The 22222-nt window shown below is 40.5% G+C and overlaps 1 protein-coding gene and 1 pseudogene across 1 annotated transcript in view; one reads left to right on the top strand and one right to left on the bottom strand.

The window, feature by feature from the left end:
* LRMDA (leucine rich melanocyte differentiation associated) overlaps positions 1 to 22222 on the bottom strand; it is a 635497-nt gene that overhangs the window by 326887 nt on the left and 286388 nt on the right. The window lies entirely within an intron of this gene.
* Positions 14406 to 14528, top strand: LOC130022780 (uncharacterized; annotated as a pseudogene).

The following is a 22222-nucleotide window of genomic DNA, read 5'->3' as shown; positions in this document are numbered from 1 at the left end:
TAGTCATTTTGTATGAACACAGTAAGAGATATATTAAGCTTAAAGGTTGGCTCTTCCTGGGGACAGCTCAGACTTCAGTCCTCAGGCCAAGTTAGTCTTTCCTAATCCCAGCAGGGTCATTATTCAGTTACTTCTTTTTTGGGTCATGACAGAGTTTGTTCCATGACCATGCTCTTAACTTATTATACTTATGGTGCTTAGCTTGTATCCCCTCAATGCCAGGTAGATTACAGCTTGCCCTGGTTCCATCCAGTCCCTTGGTTGGGATACTGCTTTGGAGTGCTAGGAACAAAGGGCAACTGAAGCTTAAGTCAAGTAAATATGGATGTCCAGGAGTAAATATTATTTTGGAGTGAATTAACGCCCACGTTACAATAGCATGAACTGTCTTCCTCTATACAAAAAGGACACTGCTAAATAAACCATGCAAATAACATAAAGGAAAGAGAAAAGCAATATAGGATTATTAGTTCTTGGTGAGATTGGGTGTGCCTCAGGGGCACTGTTGTGTGAATAGCTCAATAAACCTAAGCTCCCTGTGGATGGAACAAGGACAACCCTGTGTTATCAAACACTTATGCTGTATTTTTGTTAAATTCTAGCTATGCTATCCCAAGTCATTAATCACTTAGTAAAGGTGACTAAGTGGATCACATTTTCTCTGCTCAAAAATGTTTACAGTTGGGGCTGGAGTGATAGCATAGTGATTAGGATGTTTGTCTTGCATGCAGCCAACCTGGGTTCTATTACCAACATCCCATATGGTCCCCTGTAGGATAACACTGTTTTGTCCTTCCTGCATAGCTTCAGGTAGTTTGGGTTTATTGGGTTGCTCCCATCACAGTGCTTCCATTCCTCTGTGTTTATTTGCAGCTTATTTCTTTGTGATCTATTGACTTGTAAATATTATTTTTCTCTTCTCCCTAAGTCCTTTGCATAGTTTATCCAGAGCAATGTCCTTTTTACATGGACACAAGAAGACATGCTTTTGTAATGTGACTCTCAGTGATATTTCCCTCCTGGGCATCTGTTCTCTCACCTAAGCCTAAGTGCCTTTACTTCCAAGCACCCCCAAAAGCAGGGTCCTGACAAGGGACTGGATGGAACAAGGGCAAGCAGTAAGCTATGTGCTACCCTGGCATCGAGATGGGCCTGGCCAAAGTGCCATAATGCTTAACTATAAGTTAAGAGCTTGGTCATGGACAAATGCTGTCATGATCCAAAAAGTAATAACTAGATTTGGACCCTGCTAGGTTTAGGATTGATTAATCTGGCCTGAGCTCTGTAGTCTGAGTCTGTGGCAAGATGTTCCCTGGTGAGCTGCCCTACAAGTCACAATGTTATCTCTTACAGTGTCCATACAAAAATAGCTAGTATTGATATGTTGATAGTTATTGGACTGAGGAAAGGAGAAAAACACCTTAGGAGGTAATTTGCCCTTGGACAGTCAGGATGGGCTTTAGAATACCTTTTAGGTGGGCCCTCAGGAATGGCTTTCTCATGTTGATTTGGCTACCTGACTGGATGCAGTATCAGCCCAGAGTGGGGGGAGGGGAGTTGGAGACAAGAGAGTGGGAGAGAGGAGAGAGCGCAGGGTGGCAAGATGGACCGCGGAGAGGCTAGCAAGAGGGAACACGTGCTTGAGAGAACCTGGGCCCTCCATAACATAAATTTTTTCTATGGGATAAACTTCCTTGTAATAAACTGCTACGAAGACCAATCAGCCTGGCCCTCATCTCTTCCTTTATCTGTCCTTAGCCAACAACCATCTCAATCCAGCCACACACAGTGGCTCAAGAGCACCGAACACAGGCGGTGAGACAGAGCCATCCAGAGATCCTGTGAACACACAACCTTCAGCGTGCATAGTTTGTTAGAGTCCCCCAAGCACTGCCAGGAGTAGTTCCTGAGTGCAGAGCCAGGAGTAACCAGAGCCAGTGCATCACCAGGTGTGACGCTAAAAGAAAAAAAAATGCTCATAATTGCCTAAAATATCTGTCAGCAAAGTGAGATGGGAGGGAAGAAAACATACCTTTTGCCTACTTAGACCCTTGCTGAGTGATCTGGTGGGTTTAGCTCACCTTTCTCTTCACATACTTGTCTAATTCATGAGCAAGACCACCACAAATGTCATTACAATGTCAGTAGGGAAACATCACTCTTCTCTGTTTCTGTGTGTGTGGTGTGTGGTATGTGGTATGCTATTTAAGTCACAGGTTTCTTGTTAGAACATTCTCTCAGCAAGGTCCTTCCTATTGAGTATAATAAGGATGACTATTCTAGGCAGGATGTGTGAACACATGAAGTAATTTATGAAAAAATGCTTAAAATGGTATAAATATTAGCAACTATGACCACCATCATGACTGCTATTATATTTCGTTGGTGTTCTATATGTTTGTCATAAAACATTTTCTACAATTTCCTTTTGTGTTAGCTTGTTTTGTCCAGTTAGGAGTTGGGAAAGCAAATTCAAGAATAGGGATATCCTTATCTCTTTCTTTCCACCTCTCTCCTCCATGTACATAAAAGGTGTACAAAAACCACTCGTATTGCATGCAGGCTAACAGACTTAGTGGTTATTAATGTTTTAATATAAGGGTCACAGGGACTAGAGATTTCAATCAATCATCACAAATCATCAAATAACTTTTATTGAGTTATTTTCTAATAATTCAATTTGCCATTCCTTTAAGCTTTGTTGGAGCAAGTAACATATTTGTTATATGCCTGCCAAGGGTGTAGACTGAGGGTGGCAGAGAACCTGGGGACATTGGTATTGGGAGGAGGACACTGGCAGTGGGATGGATATTGGGACATTGTATGCCTGAAACAACTACTATGAACAACCTTGTAAATCATGGTGTCTTAATAAGAATTAAAAGAAAAAGCAAAAGAAAGGGTACTAGGGAAAACAGACATAAGATAAAACTCTGGCTTCATGACTTAATTATGGTAAGTCTTGCTTCTTCTCTGGCTGAATGTCTTTGAGTCTCAATTTCCTGATAAACCACATGGGGAACCAAAATGCCTGCCTCCCTCATAAGACTGTGATACCGAGATGGATTCTGACTTGTCTGCTAGCTTACGAGAGCCACTCTCTCTTCCTCTCTGGAATGGGAAGGAAGACTAGACTACCTTGGTACTACCTGCAAGAAGTTATACAAAAGTCATGCATAGAGAAGATGTAGCTATGAACCTCTCCTATGCCCAGATTGTAATGTGGAAGCCTAATCTCTAGTGTGATGGGATTCAGAGACGGAGTCCTTAGGAAGTAAGTAGGTCCAGAGGGGAAAGCTCCTAGCAGTGGGATTATTGTTTTTCTATGAAGAGATCAGAAAGTGCTCTTTCCTCTCTCCACTATGTCAGGAAACCAGGAACAGGTATCTCACCAGAGCCCAACAATGCATGCTGGCAACCTGCTCTCAGACTTGTAGCCTCAAGCTTGCTGAAAAATAAATTTCTGTCATTTAAGTCAAAGGTATCTCATTAGAACAGCCCAAGTTGTCAAGACAGATGTAAAGCAAATATGCACACTCATTCCCTTAAAGAGAAAGTTTTCCAGTAGAGGCTGGCATCACAGCCTAGTGTCCTTGAGGCTGTGCCCTCTACCCCACCCTGTCCACAGCAGCAGCACTAGTTGCTTATTAAGGCCCAAACATGGCAGGAACTGCCAGCAGATGACTGAAGGGCTAAACCCTGGATTTCCATTTGAAAAGGATAATGCTGCAAAGATAAAAAAAAAAAGTTGAACATTCTAAGGGAATATAAACAAAAGTCATAAGAGAAAGGAGAGGTGATATCAACATTCACCATTTTAGTTTCCATCAGTTCTAATGAACATTTTATCACTAACTGTTGACAACTTTGGCCCTTGGGTCCCAACCCTGGGCCTCAGTTCCCCCACGTATGAAATCAAAGGTGTTCTTCACCTGAGTCTTATACATATGTAAAATTCAAAGGTCTTTAAACTTTCACCAGAAAAGTTATTTTTGCATGTAAAATTATATATTTATATGTTTATATGTCATACAAAATTTACATCCAAGTAGAAGTCATGGATAATCTTCTCCATTGCTTTTCTGGAAGATGTGATAGATCCATCAGAATGTCAGGATGCAGTCATCTTGGTCTTGTAGTTGGCAAAGGACAGGCAAGCTTTGTGAATACTTTTCCTGGCTTCTGCCGCATTAGCCAACACTGCTGCTCTTCTCTCTTTGAGGTATTCCTTTATGGCTTCTCTGCACAGCTTTTCGAGCTCAGACATTAGCTTGTAATTGCCTGAGGCTCTCGTCAAACCATGTTGGCAAAAGAGCTCAAGAGTTTCTGAAGACAGGCATCTCTTTGTGGCTTTCCCACTCTCGGCATTCCTGAAGCAATCATGAAGGTGCTAAACCAGTCGGTTGCATTCCTTGTTGATGTTATCAGTGATGGCATCGTCCCACATTGCTACAATAATGCCAAAGAATTCCCAGTTGGTGGTCATTCTGGGAGTTCTCTTCTTAAACTTTGCAGTCCTTTCTCCCCGCTCCATGAAGTAGAATTTTGCATGAAGGAGATAGCAGTCCGATTCAGTTTGGAATTTTGGGACAACAGCGACATCGGTCAGGCAAAACTGTCGATTGAACAGGATGAGGTCAATTTTGTTGTGGAACTGTTCACCGGGTGACTCCCACGTCCAACATTTAGATTAAACCTTCTGGAACTGTGAGTTTCCATGAACAGTTTTGGTCAACATGGTGAACTCAGTCTCTCACTCTGTTCATTCCATTCTAGGCCATGGGTCCCAATGTGCAGTTCTTCAGGCGACCTTCTCAGTCCTATCTTGGCATTAAAATCACGGACAATGATCTTGTAGAAGGTGTGGTCTTCTTTATAGAAGAGTATCCACAACTTCTACTCAGATCTCTTTAATAGCCACATCTACCTGCCCACATACCAAATTCTGCAGGATGAATATGTCTATGTTGTTCCCAACATTCTCCCTTCCGAAATCTGACATGCCATTTTGTGGGTAAAGAAGCATACGCCACCCGGTCCAGACAAGATCAGACCCGAACACCTGAAGAATCTGCCGCCAGTACTCATCAATACACTGATTTGGCTCTTCACACGCTACCTGTCATCTACAGGTTGTTCACTAGAGTCATCCTGAATAGAATTGGCAGAACACAAGATAAAGGACAACCATGTGAGCAAGCCGGGTCCCGGAAAGGATTCAGCATGATCGACCATAGCCACACAGTGACCAACCTCATTGAGGTTTTGCGAGAGTTCAAGATGGCACTCTGTCTAATGTTCATCAATTTAAAGAAGGCTTTTGATTCTGTTGAGACTGAAGCGGTCATCGAAGCCCTAGCTAAACAGGGTGTTGAAACTCAGGACATCAGTATCCTTTGTGAGCTGTATTACGGATTCACCACAAGGATCTCACCATTCTACAAGGAAGTGATCATTGATGTAAAGAGAGGGGTTCGGCAGGGTGACACCATTTCACCTAAACTCTTCAGTGCCACCCTCGAGAACGTCATGCAATGATTGGAATCAGGAGGAATAGGGGTGAAGATAGATGGCCGGCAACTACACCACCTCTGCTTTGCTTATTACATTGTTCTAATACACCAAACATTAGACAAACGGCACAAATGCTAGCCGACTTAGACCAAGAATGTGGAAAGGTCAGACTGCAGCTGAATCTCACCAAGACTATGTTCATGAAAATCAAACTACTCCCTGACGTTTCATTTGATGTCAATAGAATGAACATCTATGAATGCAGCAACTATATGTACCTGGGTCGAGAACTCAACATGGCAAATGACTTGGTGCCAGAACTGTGCAGGAGGAAGAGAGTTGCAAGAACACTTTCAAGAGCATAAAAGAGGTTTTTATTTTTTTTTAATTTTTATTAGTGAAACACCATGATGTACAGAACCTTCGGCTCCAGGCACATCTTTTCGACTCCACTGTTTTACCTGCACTAACATAGGCCTCAGAGACCTGGGCCTTATGAAAACAGGAAGAGAACGCTCTTTGGGTATCCCAAAGAGGAAATTGAAAGAGCTATGCTTAGAATACCACATTTCACTCAAGTGAGAGAAGGAATCTGGAGTTCCGACCTCCATCAAGGATCAAGAATCAGGGACACTGTTGAAAATCAGGTGTTGAAAATCAGACGGGCTGGACACATAATGCAATTTAGAGATGACTGATGGTCTAGAGCTGTTACTGACTGGATTCCCCGGGATGTCAAAAGGATGCATGGCCGCCCACTTACGAGATGGTCAGACTTCTTCATCAAAACCCTGAACAAATGGTTTGAGGCTCTTCATGTTCCTGGAGCGAGCAGATGCCATTTGGCTACACTAGCGTGTGACAGGGATGAATGGAGATGTTACTGGTGTCTGCTTGAGCAAACTGAAGACTAACGGGATGACAAGTGATACAAGTGAAGTGATACATAATTTACATTATATAATATATATTATAACTAAAATTTCAGGAAAATTTAACATTTGCTTGGATTTTCAAGTCACATGACTGAAAATTTTCTACACTTATTACTTTGAAACCGCAATAGTCATTAGATCTATATTTCAGATATTATTTTTGTGTTAATTAAGAAATGGATTAGTATTATCAATATACACTTTAACTATTTTTATCATAGTGTTGGGATCGGGAGTTCCCTAGCCCTGGGAGGCGTGGAGAGACCAGATAGACACAATTCCTGCAGGAGTAAAAACGGGGTTTATTTAGACCAGCATGCTGGGGCTCCACAGCATACCCCAAAAATGGGCAGTGGCTGAGAGCCCCGAACTTCCTCAAAGGGGATCTTATATAGGCCTTCACTGGCTGTTACAGCAAAGCCCGTGCATTTCATAGCCAATAGATTTGTAACAACATATACTTTCTTAACCAATCCATTTAAAAGTACCTCACTCCTTAGCCTATAGATTCAAAGATCAGCATTTACGTACATCGATTGTCAGCACAAGCAAGGTTATAGCTGGAATCATTAAACCTTAGGTAATCTCCCTTGACCATCCTCTTGAGTTACCCAAGTCTGCAGGGTGCTTTAGTGAGACAATACATTCCAGGAAAGGGCAATTTCCCCCAACCACTGCATCCTGAGTTATCCTTTACCCAAGTCTGCAGGGTGCTTTACTGAGACAATACATTTCAGGAACAGTAAATACACCTGAATCCTGTCACACTTGGTTTAGAAAGAAGTCATGCCCTGTTCACTTTCCAAGTCCCCTCTCCCCCAGGTGCAAAGCAGCCAAGCAGTTTTACAGAAAGCAATGTTGCAAGTTAGCTGAAGTACACAAAAATTTGATGCCCTAATATGGATTCTTTCATTCCCCACTTCTTTTCATGAGCATCTCTAATCCTAGAGATCGTGGGGGGGTCGGGGCCTAATTCAAGGACCCGTGGTTAAAAGTAGCTTTCCTCAGTGGGTAGAGTCCGGTATTGTTGCCCAGAATTAGGAAGATCTTCAAGACTCAAACCAATTCTCCCAGGCTTCTCCGACGTCGTTCAAGGCCTTCCCGTAGCTTGGCTATAGAGTCTCTGACAACCTCAGTGTGGTCTGCGTAGAAACAGCATCCCTCCACCAGATCAGAGCAGAGCCCTCTGTTCTTGAGGAACAACAGGTCGAAGGCCGAGTCCTCTCAGGTTTTGGGAGACTATCATTGAGACTAACATTGAGTTCCTTCACAGATTAGGCTGTTTTACCTACAGACAGTAAACCAAGTTTTATCTAAATTTCCCCAAAGGGGGTACCTTTTAGATCAAGATTAGGATACATTTATTCAATCACCTCTGTAGAATTAGAATCTGATTCTTACAAAAAGCAAGTTACAGAAACATGGTTTTCTCTCCACCTTCATTTTAAAACGTTGCAAGATAGTTTAACAAACCTGGCTTGTTCTTTTGCATAAACACAGTAAGATTAGAGAACTCTCCATTTGGGATACCCAATTATTTACTGAGAAGTCCTGGGGATCAGCTAAAGACAGGAGACACAACAATAGTGGCATTAATCTTATCTGGCACGTCAGAGCTACCCAGGCCTGGCCAGAAGATGTCCCGCGATGAACTGTATGGATGGCCTCGAGCCTTCGGGTTGTGGCTTTGGTCCTCGTTTTCCACAGAGATGTCCTGGCAGAACGGAATCCATCCCATCCCTTCTTCAGGGCTGGGAGAAATCCTGGTTTCCAGGTATTTCCTTGACGCTGAGAGTAGGCCCAGACTGAGTTAGTCATTGCAGAGTCCTAGATTCCTCATTCTCCATAGCAGTGATGGTTTCCAGTCTTTTCTCGAGCCAGCCTGCCTCTAGGGTCGCCCTGAGGTTTGTAGGGTACTGGAAACAGTACCTGTTAAATCCCTGCTCCTGTCATTTAGACAGATCCCCTGACTGTTTCCCTGGAAGAGGGCTTTGGGGTTCCATGACTGGTTTTTCCTGTCTGCATGAGGGGTAGACCCTATTACAGAGAGGAAAGACTTATCTGTATTTATGCAAACCAACGTAGTGCCATGATGCATCAAAAACATCTGAAGGTAAAAAGAAGAGAAAAGCAAGCATTTCACTTTACTCACAGAGATGTAATACACCTGTTTGCTGTGGGTCCTAGTCAGAGAAGCTAAAATCTGTAGAGATAAAGCATACCGTTTAACATGTTTTTAATCCCATGTCAAAACCCTTGATTTCCTGCAACTTTTGAAAAATTCAATGATCTTAAGAGCACTGTAACAGGAGTCCAGATAATCCATCAATCATCTTTTCCACAGATCTTACCACAAAGGTGGTAGAAGAATTCTGCATGTGATTTAAAGCGTTTCTTCAACTTCACTTTAACAGAATTCCTTTCCTTTCTTCCCACTGACGATATCTCCATCCATTATCTTTCTGACTTATGGCATATATCTATAGTAGTACAATGTACAATGTGATCTCCCAAGTTACCAACCATCTCACTTAACATGACAAAACTGTACTCTGCAGTACTATTTCAAAAGTATTAGATCAGTTCCATAGATATCCAAAAAGCCTCAAAAATGCTCACAATTAAAGCTTTTACAAGGTATATCCACTGGGCAAAAGATCACTTTACATTAGAAACTAACCAGGAGACATCTTAAAATTCTGATTTACAGGAAAACACAAATACAAAAAGATTAAAACACTCATAGATTATCAGAAAGCATTTCACACTTAGGTACAAGGTTCTCAGGTCAGGACTAAGTTGATACCTGGAGACAAAACTTGGCATAAAATAAAATTATCAAAATAATAGCATGTACTTTCAAGCACTAGACAAGCAATGCTATGGCTTCTAATTGTCAGGCTGACATCTGAGACTAATTCAATACAACTTATTGCTAAGTAGTCCTAGAAATTTTAACTCTAGAAACTCATGATTAAACTAAACCATTACTTTTAAACCAGTTTTAATGTGTCATAGTTATTTTAACTCCTTCTAGGTCAAATATTCTAATCCAATGCAGATACAAATATGTACATTAACATAAAACATGATAAAACCTTCTTTGGCTTAATTTCAATAGTTCTTGTACCTTAATTATTTAAAATCATGAGCTTTCTACACCAGATACTTTTTAACAATTCCACAAAAATACAAACATGCTTTCAGACACAGAAAAAGCCCTTTGGATTTTTTTTTTAACCAAACTTTGATATCAGCATAAGAAAATATTTGAATTGTTGTGTGAGCACAAAAAGGATGGCAACAATCTATCTTTCCCACCGCCAGCGTTCTGTAGTTTCCCCCACTCCAGGGAGGTAGATGGAGATGGGCAGGAAAAGGAAGGAAACCTTATGGCCAGTCTGCTTGATCTTAGTTGCAGTTTATTCCAATCCTCTCTCCACTCTCCTACCAAAGACTAGCCTGCCTAGAGCTGGGAATCTACAACCCAACGATCAGGCCTGGCTAGCACCTGAGATCTCCGTATCTAAGACCTGCTAGGTTCTGTGAGAAAAGGGAAACTGTCTCTTACAAATTTTTCATAAAAGTTAGCTGAAGCTTGTAAGATAAGTTCTTGCTTTCTCTGAACTCTTATTTCACTTTAGTTTCAGGCTCTAGTTCCATAGCTCTTCTAGATGGTACAAGATTCTTAAGTTCAAAAAGGATTTCAACTGTTAATAATATAATCATCAATGTTCTTCTAACAAGAAATTTAGATTGAGAATTCTGCTTTCTCTGTAGGCTCAACCTTCTGATAAGGATTAACCCTTGTCTAACAGGTTCCTAAAACAACTGCATTTCTTAAATCACTGGGTTGCATGTCACTATCTTCTCTAAAATTTCTACTTCTGATTTCAGCCTGGTTCCAACACTCGAGTGTTCCACACAGACACACAGACAGACAGACAGTCAGACACAGACAGACAGACAGTGAACTGATGAAAACACCACACGTACATGTGCACATATCTGTAGTTGATCGATCAATCTGACCCTTCAATAAAATGGCAGGGAGAAACTGATGAACTGAGAAAGGAAGGGACCGTTCCCAGGGCGGCTGATTGGGAACTCTGCTCCTCATTTCCCAGCCTAACTAGCCAGTTTGTAATCCATATACTTGATTGTCTGCATTTAAAAGCACTGACTGGCTTGAGAAGAGTTATATGAGATTTATCAAATTGGTAAAGGCACTCAAAGGTTAAGGAAGTTGTTTGTGTCTCTGAGACTCCTATAAGTTGGGACTCTATGAATGGCTATTTGTAGCCCAGTCTCATATGTTATGTGTCTTCAGTGTTTCTTTGTTCATCTAGTGGTTATCCTATTGGCTTGGAGTCAGGCTTTCTGGATTCTTTTTGTTTCATGTTTGGGCCACACCCAGAGGTGTTCACTCCTAGCTCTGCTCTTAGGGATCACTTCTAGCAAGCTCAGGGGATCATATGGGTGCCAGAGATTGAGCCCGATTGACCACCTGAAAGGCAAAGGCTTTAACTGCTGTACTATGCTATAACCCCACAAAATTTGGGTTTTCAGGAGTAACCCCTGAACAACCCCAACAATGGGTGTTGTTCAGGGGTTACTCCTGGCTCTGCACCCAGACATCATCATTCCTGGCAGAGATCGGGGAGCATATTGGATGCCAGGGATTGAATTTGGGTTGCCAGCCACATTTAAAGCAAAAGCCTTACCCCCTGTACCATCTCTCCAGTCATAGGCTTTGGGGTCTAACCTGTCTCTGCTCTTAATTGACAGTGTGACCTGGAAGCATTTACTTAACTCCTTTGAGCCATTTATTTCCTCTTTGTAAAGAAAAAAAAATCACTCCATCATTTCCATTGGGATTGCTACACGAGGTTAGTAATGACCTTAAAAATTATTAGAGTAGCACTCAATAAATGATTATTGATAATATCATTAAGTTTGTACCATTTTGGTGTCCAGCTATTTTAAGTCCCAGCCCCAGCACTTAAAAGGACAAATTATCTCCAAAGCAAATTTACTTGAAGAGTATACTTTTCAAGTAGAATACTTTTAAATATGCCACTCAATATTTCAATGAACAAGAGAAATACATCAATAGAACAATTGGAAAAAATTAGAAATAATTCAGGTTCACCTCTATTCACTTTTCAGATGTTACAGAAAAAATATCAGAGAATGTGAAACCTTGATAAAACCTACACTGCTTTCATTTTACTAGAATTCCCTTTAAAATTCTCTTTGCTTTGGGACGGTACATGTTTTCCCCTCACTTAATTTCCCACCTTGAGTTTGTATATAGAGACTGATAAGAAACCCTTAATCTTAAACTAACTATGTGTGAGATTTTATGGATATGCCCATAATGTAAATAATCCAATCTCTCACTAGCAAACTGTTTCTGTCATAAGACTATTTGTGATAGTAACATAGCAGTCACTTAGAGACTTTTGTTCTCCATTAGAGAGGTGATATCTGGACTAGCAAGGATGGTTTTATTACTTTGCCTAAACTTCTGTAGTAGCATTAGCTCCAGGCTCTTTATGATTTACTCCTTTTGTTCTACAAAGTTGGGAGGAAAAACATCATTGAGGTATGAAAAGGCTGTTTGTTTACAATCAGGACCCAGATCCTTGCCTTTTTCATAAAAGGAAAGGAAACCAGCAGGAGAATTACAAAACCCAGCACCTCCCTGGGTCTCTCTGCATTCTCCACACTTGTGTATTAAGCAGCCAGGCAGCTGTTGAACAAGTACTATCAACAAAGCAATCTTCTAGCCCTTTGATTCAGGCTATTCATATCTTCTGCCCTGAAATAAAATGACTTTCACAATTAAAACACCGAAATCAATGCAGTATCTATTGTCATGTCTGCAGGAGAAAAGCTTTAATTACAGCCATAGTTAGATAACATAATCATTACACCTCCTTAATCTCAAATATAAAACCAGCACCCTCTGAGTACTCTGCCACCCTTTCTTTGATTTTTTTTTCTTTTTCTTCTTTTTTTCCTCCTTTTTCCCCCCCAATGTGAATGGCTTTTTATCTAAGCACTTCAATTTGCATGCCTTTGCTCGGAGGCAGCTCCCCGTGATATGTTAATTGCAGATTGCTTTAAGTACTAAAAGATTAACATAAAACCCTTTGCAAACAAGCTAATAGTTTATGATAATTTTTGCATGGCCTTTGTCTGTCTATCACTGGATTGCCTCTAGCTGTAATTTTATAAAGAAGCTGTAAAATATCATTTAAACAAGTTCATTTACACATAATTATTACCAGAATCACATTATTCAATTTAGATACTCCAGCCTATTAACAATCCATGAACTAAAATGTAATTAAACTATTTTCCTTTTATGAACCTATTCATTACAATGTGTGGGAGATGGATCTCTCAGTTTCACTGCAAATTTCAGCACTTTGTTGTTGAAATTGACAAGTCTGGCACTCATTATGTGCTTTTAATTATATTAAAAGTATTGCAAGACAGCTTAGATAAAGAATATATTTAGAAAAGAATGCCTGGAAATGCCAAGATGGTGTCATTCCCAAATATATATTTATTTTACGCAGGAAAATTTTTTTGCTCTCTTAACAGTGAAAAAATAAAACCAGGCTGGTTGTTTTAATTGAGATTTTTCATAGCTTCTCTTCATAGTTTTTCTAATTTAATTCAAGGATAAATATCTCATAGAATAAATTGCATTTACTTGTTTTCCCAGATTTCTATCTACAAAAAAAACAAAATAACAACTTAGAGTTGAAATCATACCCCCAAGTGTATTCTCTCAGAATTTGCATACAGATACATAATTGCCTGACATCTGAAGGGTGTCATCTTGAGGATTTGATTCAAAAATTGCTGAATGGCTTAATTTCTGATAGAAATGTTCATCTATGAGGGAACTAGGGCATTAACGGGAAATGCTTTATGTGTTAAGAGGGCAAGTATCCCTGCCTGTTTCTGCTTGGTGTTTTTTCATTTCCCAGGTAACTCTGGTCCAGAAGATCCAGATGGAGTCCTAATGCTGGCATTTGTAAGACTGTTTATTCTTGGCCATTCAAGTCACTATTAATGATACAGGGCATCCCTGTATGGAAACCTCTAGAGCACGATAAGAAATTCACAAAACTCTAAGCCTAGTCTGGATCCCCACCCTGATGTGACATACTCCTTACATTAGTATCCAGTTTTCCTGTTGCCCCATCGGTGCTCTCTTACAAGGCGGAGAATGTTCTTCCTACCACAATCTGCTGATTATTTACTCCTCATGAATTAAATCATGTCCAACAATCTCCACTAACAGACATTGCTACACTCTACAGTCCTCCTGACTGAAAATCTGGGGCTTGAGAGCCTGCACTGCTCATCCTAATCTCAAATAGAAAACCAACATCCATGCTCAGTTCACATGTCTTAGGTAGCTTTGTGCTCTATGGTTTTTTCATATCACGGCCACAGTGAGTATCTCTTGTTTACCTAATTTTCTCAGGGTAACTAGTAAAGTAAACGTCACCAATATTTAACCCAAATACTGCATACATGTGTATATGATATATTTATAAATATTGACATTTGATATATATATGGATATCATATATAAAACTGAATATAGTATGGAACCAAAATCATCCACATTCCCTTTCTCACAACGTTACTATAAAGTCATTCTATGGCAGACTGGAGGACTTGCTGTCCTGCGATCATTTCCTTGGCAGGGACCATAATCTAGATTGTTTTTGTTTTCCTGGGGCCGTTCCAAGTTGTACTCAGGGCTTATCCCTCACTCTGCACTCAGAGATCACTATCGACAGGTTTGGGGATCATATGTGGTGCCAGAGATAGAACCTGGCTCAGCCATGTGCAAGGCAATTGCCCTACCTGCTGTACTACTTCACCAGTCCTGACTAAGAGCTTCTTAAGAATCAAAAACCATGGATCTTTTTGAGGTTCAAAAGCTTGATGAGTGGATGTTCAGGTGACATGTGACATATAAGGTGACTGTATGACATGTTTCTCCCTCAAATCTTGTTACCACATTGGCACAGTATCTGTTTGACATGAAAATTAAGAAAGAAACAAAAATCATGCTAGGCCTTGAGAAATTTACTATTGTCCACCTTTTCTGCACTGCACTTGGTTATCCAAAGTCTAAAGGTCTACAATAAAATCCAGACAATGACTCAAGGATAAATAATAACTGGCAAAGGTTGTCATCCCATGTTGAGGAGCCAGTAGTCCATTACAATTTAAGAAATGTGGAAAAGGAGGGAGTAAAAACAAGAAACCATGTGTTTTGTTCTTAGATTCTTGCTTAAAGCAAGGATTTAATGATCAAAATATGTAAATAATAAAAATTACAGTAAAATACCTCTGGCTGGTGGCTCTTTATATTTTATTGCTATGAACAATATACAGCTGACCCCAAATTGAATCACTACACTGTCAAGTCACTAAAGTGAGACTCACTATTTCAGTTCACCCAGAAGTGAAATGTTAAATGGGTCAATCAAGAATTGTCTGATCATCATTAGTTAATCTGTCTGATAAAGCCCTACCATCTTCTGAAGGAAGGTATTCTTGGAATAACCAATTTACTTCTTTCCCTTGAATAACTTCTTGTTTCTGCTCCTTGTTGGCTACAGAAGTCTCCATTTTGTACAGTTTCTTAGCACTTTCTGTGTGCTGGACTGAATGATACCAGATTTACTAATAAGTAAGTAAAGCTAATAGATTGCTTAACTTTTACTCTGTTGCATTTCCTGAAACATGACTGGTATATTTTCTGGTCACTTATCAGATAGACTGCAAAGAACACACAGCAAATAAGGTCAAAAGACCATAAACACTTACCATAACTATCCATTTATCATTCATATTTCACAGAGTTTGCCACAATATAACTGACTCTTGCTTATCTGAATTAGTCCAGAGAGAGAGAGAGACACCTGGGAACCCCACATCCTGTGATTCAAATACTCTGAGGCATTGTGACAGGCCTTCTATCATTTCCCCCTTTAGTTTATGTATTTCTTATAACTTGAATCTCCCATGTGTCTTGATTGGTTTTATTCACTAGTGCTAGTGGAGTCTGGCACAGTACCTAGCACAGAGAGAAAGTGCAATAAAGGTGGCAAATGTTAAACTGGTTGATGGTTATTTAATATACTAATTGGAACTTTACTCCACAAGAGCTTTGCAGAATCGGATATACCAAATACTAGTGTATTTCATAACAAAATACAGATAAAAAATGTCAGGATTATGTGGTGAAGTATTCAAAAATAGGGAGTAGGAAGATTTGAGAGGAAAGAGTAGTTTCCTAATGGTGGATCCTCACAAGGATTAAGCTTTCAGGAGATTGTACCTAAGTTGAACCCCACTGCTTACAGATTTACTACAGCCCTCCCTAGTGATGCTCAGGAGCCTAGAGATCAAGTCCCAGCAATACTTGGCTCTGTGATTACATAGCGTCATGTACAGGGACCCATGTGGTACCAAAGACTGAGCATTGTGTCTTGGACATGGAAGGCATGTGCTTTGTCTCACCCTTTACTAAGAGCATTTCAGTCTGTAATCACTTAATCACTTAACTTCCCGTTAGTCGTCGATTTGCTCAAGCGGGCGCCAGTAACGTCTCCATTTGTCCCTGTCGCGTGCTAGTGTAGCCCAATGGCATCTGTTCGCTCCGGGAACATAAAGAGCCTCAAACCGATCATTCATGATCTTGACAAAGAAGTCTGACCATCTGGTAGGTGGGCGGCCACGCGGTCTTTTGACATCCCGTGGAATCCAGTCAGTAACAGCTCTAGTCCAGCGGTCATCTTTAAATCTCATTATGTGACCAGCCCATCTGATTTTCGACACCTTGGCAAATGAGACAGCGTCCCTGATTCTTGATCGTCGAGTCCCTGATTCTTGATCGTCGACGGATGTCAGAACTCCGGATTCTTTCTCTCATTTGAGTGAAATGTGATATTCCAAGCATAGCTTTCTATTCTTCTTTGGGAGACCTGAATAGCGTTCTCATCTTGTTTGCGCAGGGCCCAGGTCTCTGAGGCATATGTTAATGCAGGAAGAACAGTGGAATCAAAGAGATGTGCCCGGAGCCGGAGGTTCTTCGTCCTCTTAGCTATTTCTTCGACGTTCTTGAAGGCGTTCCAAGCCGCTCTCTTCCTCCTGCGCAGCTCAGGTGCCAGGTCATTTGTCATGTTGACTTCTCGACCTAGGTACACATAGCTGTTGCATTCGGAGATGGTTGTTCCTTTGAGAGCGAATGGAACATCAGAAATGAGACTATTTCTCATAAACACTGTCTTCGTGAGATTCAGCTGTAGTCCTACCTTTCCACACTCATGGTCAAAGTCGGCCAGCATTTGTGCCGCTTGGCTGATGTTTGGTGTTATTAAAACAATGTCATCAGCAAAGCAGAGGTGGTGTAGTTGCCGACCATCTATCTTCACTCCCATTCCTTCCCATTCCAGTCGTCGCATGATGTTCTCGAGGGTGGCACTGAAGAGTTTCGGTGAAATGGTATCACCCTGCCGCACCCCTCTCTTGACATCAACGATCACTTCTTTGTAGAATGGTGAGATCCTGGTAGTGAATCCGCAATACAGCTCACTGAGGATCCTGATGTATTGGGCTTGAATGCCCTGATTGGCTAGGGCTTCAATGACCACTTCTGTCTCAACAGAATCAAAGGCCTTCTTTAAATCAATGAACGTTAAACAGAGCGGCATCTTGAACTCCCAAGAAACCTCAGTGAGCTTGGTTATCGTGTGGATATGGTCGATGGTGTGGAATCCTTTGCGGAACCCGGCTTGCTCGCATGGTTGTCCTTTATCTAGTGTTCTGCCAATCCTATTTAGGATGACTCGAGTGAACAACTTGTAGATGACAGACAATAGGCAGATAGGGCGATAGTTGCCAATGTCATGGATGTCTCCCTTCTTGAACAGTAGTACGGTCCTGCTGGTTTTCCATTGGGATGGAACCTTGCATTCAGACAGGTAGCGAGTGAAGAGCCGAGCCAGCGTATTGATGAGTACTGACGGCATGTTCTTCAGGTGTTCAGGTCTGACCTTGTCTGGGCCGGGTGCTGTTTGTTTCTTTACCGACGAAATGGCGTGTCAGATTTCGGAAGGGAGAACATTGGGAATGACATATCCATCCTGTGGAATTTGGTATGTAGGCAAGTGGACATGGCTATCGAAGAGATTTGAGTAGAAGTCATGGATAATCTTCTCCATTGCCGTTCTGGAGGACGTGATGGATCCATCAGGACGTCGGAGGGCAGTCATCTTGGTCTTGTAGTTGGCGAAGGACAAGTGGGCATTTTTACGAATATTTTTTTTCAGTCTGTAAAAACTCTTGAAATGGACCTTACCAGATTACTTGTTACCCAGACATAATAATTTAATACATATATTCATACACTTCTTGCAAGTCATACTTTTTTTGTTTTAAAATCTGTACTTGATAGTACCTCCTTAATGGGGCCCAAGAACCTTTGTAATATAAAGGGTCCTTGCTGCCCTTAGGTCCAAATTCTAACTTACATACATGTGAAGACTTCCAGGGGACAGAGATGCAAAGGTGCAGAGTAGTTGATAATTCTGAAAATCTCATGTATCTTGAATAGCAAATATTTTCATGGGTCTTGGAATTTTAAGGAATCTGTTTTTAGTGCATCTTTTCCTCCACCATGGATAATCTGCAAAGAGCTGTCACTCCCCTCAGTTTCTCACAGTCTGCACAGCTTTGTATTTACTATGCACTTGGGGCTAGATGCTGCCAGGGGTGTGTTTTCTTTGTGTCCTGTGCTGCCTTAGGATAAGCCATGTACCCTTCACACGGGTAATGCCATGAGGCTGTGTCTAATATGTTTCCTCCAAGAAAGCCAAGAAACAAGAATTTTTCCAGAGCTGAGTAGATTTCCCTGCTGTATTTGTGTTTGAATGCTTCATGGTTCACCTCACATGCAATTCTCAGAAGTGAAGGAAAATAAAAATGGGGACTTAAGATCATTGGCCACCTGAGTAGCCACACAACCTCTCAATGGACCCAGGAACCACTGGGATGACCAAAAGGAGACTTCCAGTATACATTTCACTTTTCCAAGTTTTCAGCATACCTGCCTGCCTATGAAACATACTGCCTCTTGGATATGTGTAAGTTGAAGGCAGCTAACTGAATTCCCCTCTATGCCTGAGGGCAAGTTTCAACCTCAAACAACTTTATTTAAACAATTTCTTACTTAACATGTTTTTCTCAGTGTTTCAAATCCAATCACTCCCTGCGTTGTGGGGAAGAACTGCTACAGGACAAAAAGCACAACACAACCTGTTTTTATTTTAATATCTTCCGGGTCTCAAGGCACTGTCATCATTTGGGCTGTCAGCTCTTCACTGCCTGAGGTGGCTTCCCGCTCTCTGCAGACAGCCTGCCTCCCCACTAATGGCACTGTTCGGGCAAGGGGGAAATGCAATTTTCCACTCCATTACAAGCACTGTATAAAAGGACCTCTTTTCCTCACTGCACACAGATAAGGACCTAATGAAATTCCATTCACTAAGTATTACAATAGCCAACTCCACTCCAAATACAGGCGTCCTAAGCGCCTGCCAGATACCCCAGTCTAGAAGTGATTGCCAGTGTAAGTCCCTGGATTGAATAGTGTGGGGATGAAAAACTGAGGTAAGTAAGCAGGAAAAGGTTCTTGAGGAAGGCAAGCTAACAAATATGGCAGCAGGACCATGGCTTCAAACCTGCCTACTATTTATTGAGGCCAGATGGTGTATTTTATGAACTCCTTGAAATTCTGATGTTTGGGAATAGCATTATTGGGTCAAAGTACCTCTTAAGAGACGAAGATATCAAGTAGCCTAAAGGAACACTTAACAAAAGTAAGAGCAGAGAGGAAAAGCACAGTTTGTATTCTAAAACGGGAAGTGAGAACAGATGAAGTTCCTTATGGAATAACGCTCAATGGTTGTTGAAAAGGTAAAATTACTTCTTCAGAGTCTTCATGTTTCTATCATTGTTACACTCCTAATTCTCTCCCTTTCCTGAAGTATTTTTCCTTTATAAGGCAATATAAAAATAATGGGAAAGAAATGCTCTTCTTCTCCATACAGGGTCAATGTTCTTGTGGTTCGCTGGGGGTTCCGAGGCTCTGAGATGTCCTCCAGGCACTGTTGCTTTCCAACTACAAGTAGCCCTGGATTGGCCTCAGAATGGAATTCAGCCCCCAACTCCACATGTCACCAAATAATCCAAACCATCAGAGAAGGCTTGAATAGTCTATTAGTAGCAAGCCAAGATGTTCTTCCTTGACTTCAAGCACCTGATTGTTAATATGGAATTTGGAAGTATTGGTTTTACACATATGGGATACAATTTAGGGGCATGGAGACTTTGTGTGAAGTCTCTTCAATCACACCAGAATGGTTCGTGGATATCTCAAATGAGTTCGAGAAAACAGGAAAATGATCTTACAACATATATACACATAGATAAATTAAAACAAAGATTTAAAATTCTTACCACTATTACTTTCATTAAGTCCTCTCATGAACTTACATAAAACTTTGCATTGTTATAAGTGTGACAAATGCATGCTTTTTTAAAAATTTACTATTTAAGTCCATTTATTGGCAATAGATTTCATCTCCTGGACCAAAACCTATCATTTAATAATGGCTATCTAGAGACCTCTATTACAAGGCTTCTGAAGCAATTAGAGTTCATTTAGAAAAAGCCCCATGACCAATTAGCACTCCTGGGGGCTAGAATGGCAGTGTTTCTTCCTTGCATTTACTATCTCTGCTACTTCCTTGTTTCCTCCAATGCAAAAGATTCTACTTCATAGTAGCAGGAAAGAACCAAGTTCTCTTTGTTAATCCTTTCAAACAAAGACTTTGCTTCTGAGTTCTTTACTCAATGCTCAAGACATTTTGGTAAAAAACAGACTAATGAAAAAAACATCTTTGAGTCTTGGCAAAGGTCCCCCAATCATCCCTTCAGAAAAAAAGAATCTCATCACAATGTTGCTAATTTTCCATTTTAACCACTATGAGATATTTTAGAATTAGGTTTCCAAAGGAGAATAGACAGGTTGTAAGAACAGCTGCAAAGAAACTGGTTTTCTTTCTAAGCTCTGGTCCCATTAGTTATGCAGCAGGTGGTTCTATTTAATCCAGGAGGAATTTCCTGGGAGTGACTAAGTTCCCAGCACTACATAGTGGACTATTCCAGCAGAAAATCAAAGCTGCAAAATCATCAAATAGATTGTGAATGTCCATGCATGTGTTTGTTTCTTTTGCTTTTGCTTTTTGTTGCTTTATGCAAATAATTCAGTTCAAAGGGGAAAATGAGGTTAGCTCAATGCCACAACAACCGTATCCAACAATTCATCAAAAATGCAAGTACTACTTGGTGAAAAGAAAAGTGAGCTATTATAAGAATGATAGACTAAGCAATAGTTTTTGGTTGGTTGAAGTCAAATGCAGTAGATAGGTTTCACAAAACACGAATACCAGAAATTTGCTTCAAGGGGGACCTTGTAGTAAAGACACAACTATTATAGTTGGATGGATAACAAGATTATTTAAACCGCCCTCTTACACAGATGAGGAAATAATGTTTTTAATATAATGTAGCTTCTGGGAATGAAACTCCATTTTCCTAACCTCTAAGTAGTCTGTATGCAATATTGGGCTGTATTTTATAGCAAAAACTGAAAGTCTCGGGAGAATGATGCCTGGAAGCACTTAGGTGAAATACAACCAGAGACATATCTGTCTCCCTTCACTTCCATGAACCATGATAAAGCATGTTTGGGGGCAGCTCAAAACCAGTCTTGATCTCAGGCAATATGTAGGGTCTTCCCCTTTGTGTGACTTCCAAAGAAATCCCTAAGCCCCTGCCCCACTTATGGTTTTAATTTCTTTTTAAATAGCTCTGATTTGAGTATCTCTTGTTATTTGTTTGTTTTGTTTTTGTTTGGGGTCCACCCCTGGCAGTGTTTGAGACTTACTCCTAGCTCTGCTTTCAGGGATTACTTCTGAAGGTACTTAGGGGACCTATGAGTTGCCAGGGATTGAACCTGGATCAGCTGCATGACATATAAGCATCCTGCCCACGAGATAATCTCTCTGGTTTACGTATCTCTGAGTACTAAAAGCATTACCATTAACAGGTTACTTTAAATTGTCTCTGTCAGCTGGAGCTGGGGAAGCTTCGATGATATTCTCCCACTGAATAATAATTTGTTTCAGATTTTAAAGGACAAAACTTATTCTTGGCAATCTCCTGTAGGGAGAACTATTTCCAATGCTCTTTAATCCATCTTGAAATAATTTTGAAACTTTACGAATATATTATTTCAGGAATGTGTATTTGCAGTCAAACAAAGAATAATTATTCACTGTTAGAGGAACCCTTTGAAGGGACATTATCTTTCCTTTCATAGGTGATGGCTGAAAGAAAAGATGTCTCAAAGCCACTTTCAGGTTAAAACCTCTACTTAGGAAATGAAAGCTAATTTGATTAGAAAAGATGTTTAATTAACCAGTGAGTCTATAACTTTGTCATTGAGGAGAAATTCTGATGTCATGTGTTTGAATTTGAAGAGATAGCAACTCGCAGAGATAATTACTTATCCTTCTAAATGATATGTGGTCTAATTTTATTAAATGAAAACAACGAAGGTCTTAGACAAAATTACAAAGGTGGTGTCTTCAATTCACAAC

This window comes from Sorex fumeus, unplaced genomic scaffold, assembly GCF_029834395.1.
Source record: "Sorex fumeus unplaced genomic scaffold, SorFum_2.1 ptg000020l, whole genome shotgun sequence".
Classification (NCBI taxonomy): domain Eukaryota; kingdom Metazoa; phylum Chordata; class Mammalia; order Eulipotyphla; family Soricidae; genus Sorex; species Sorex fumeus.
This window is presented reverse-complemented; position numbering and strand designations above follow the sequence as displayed.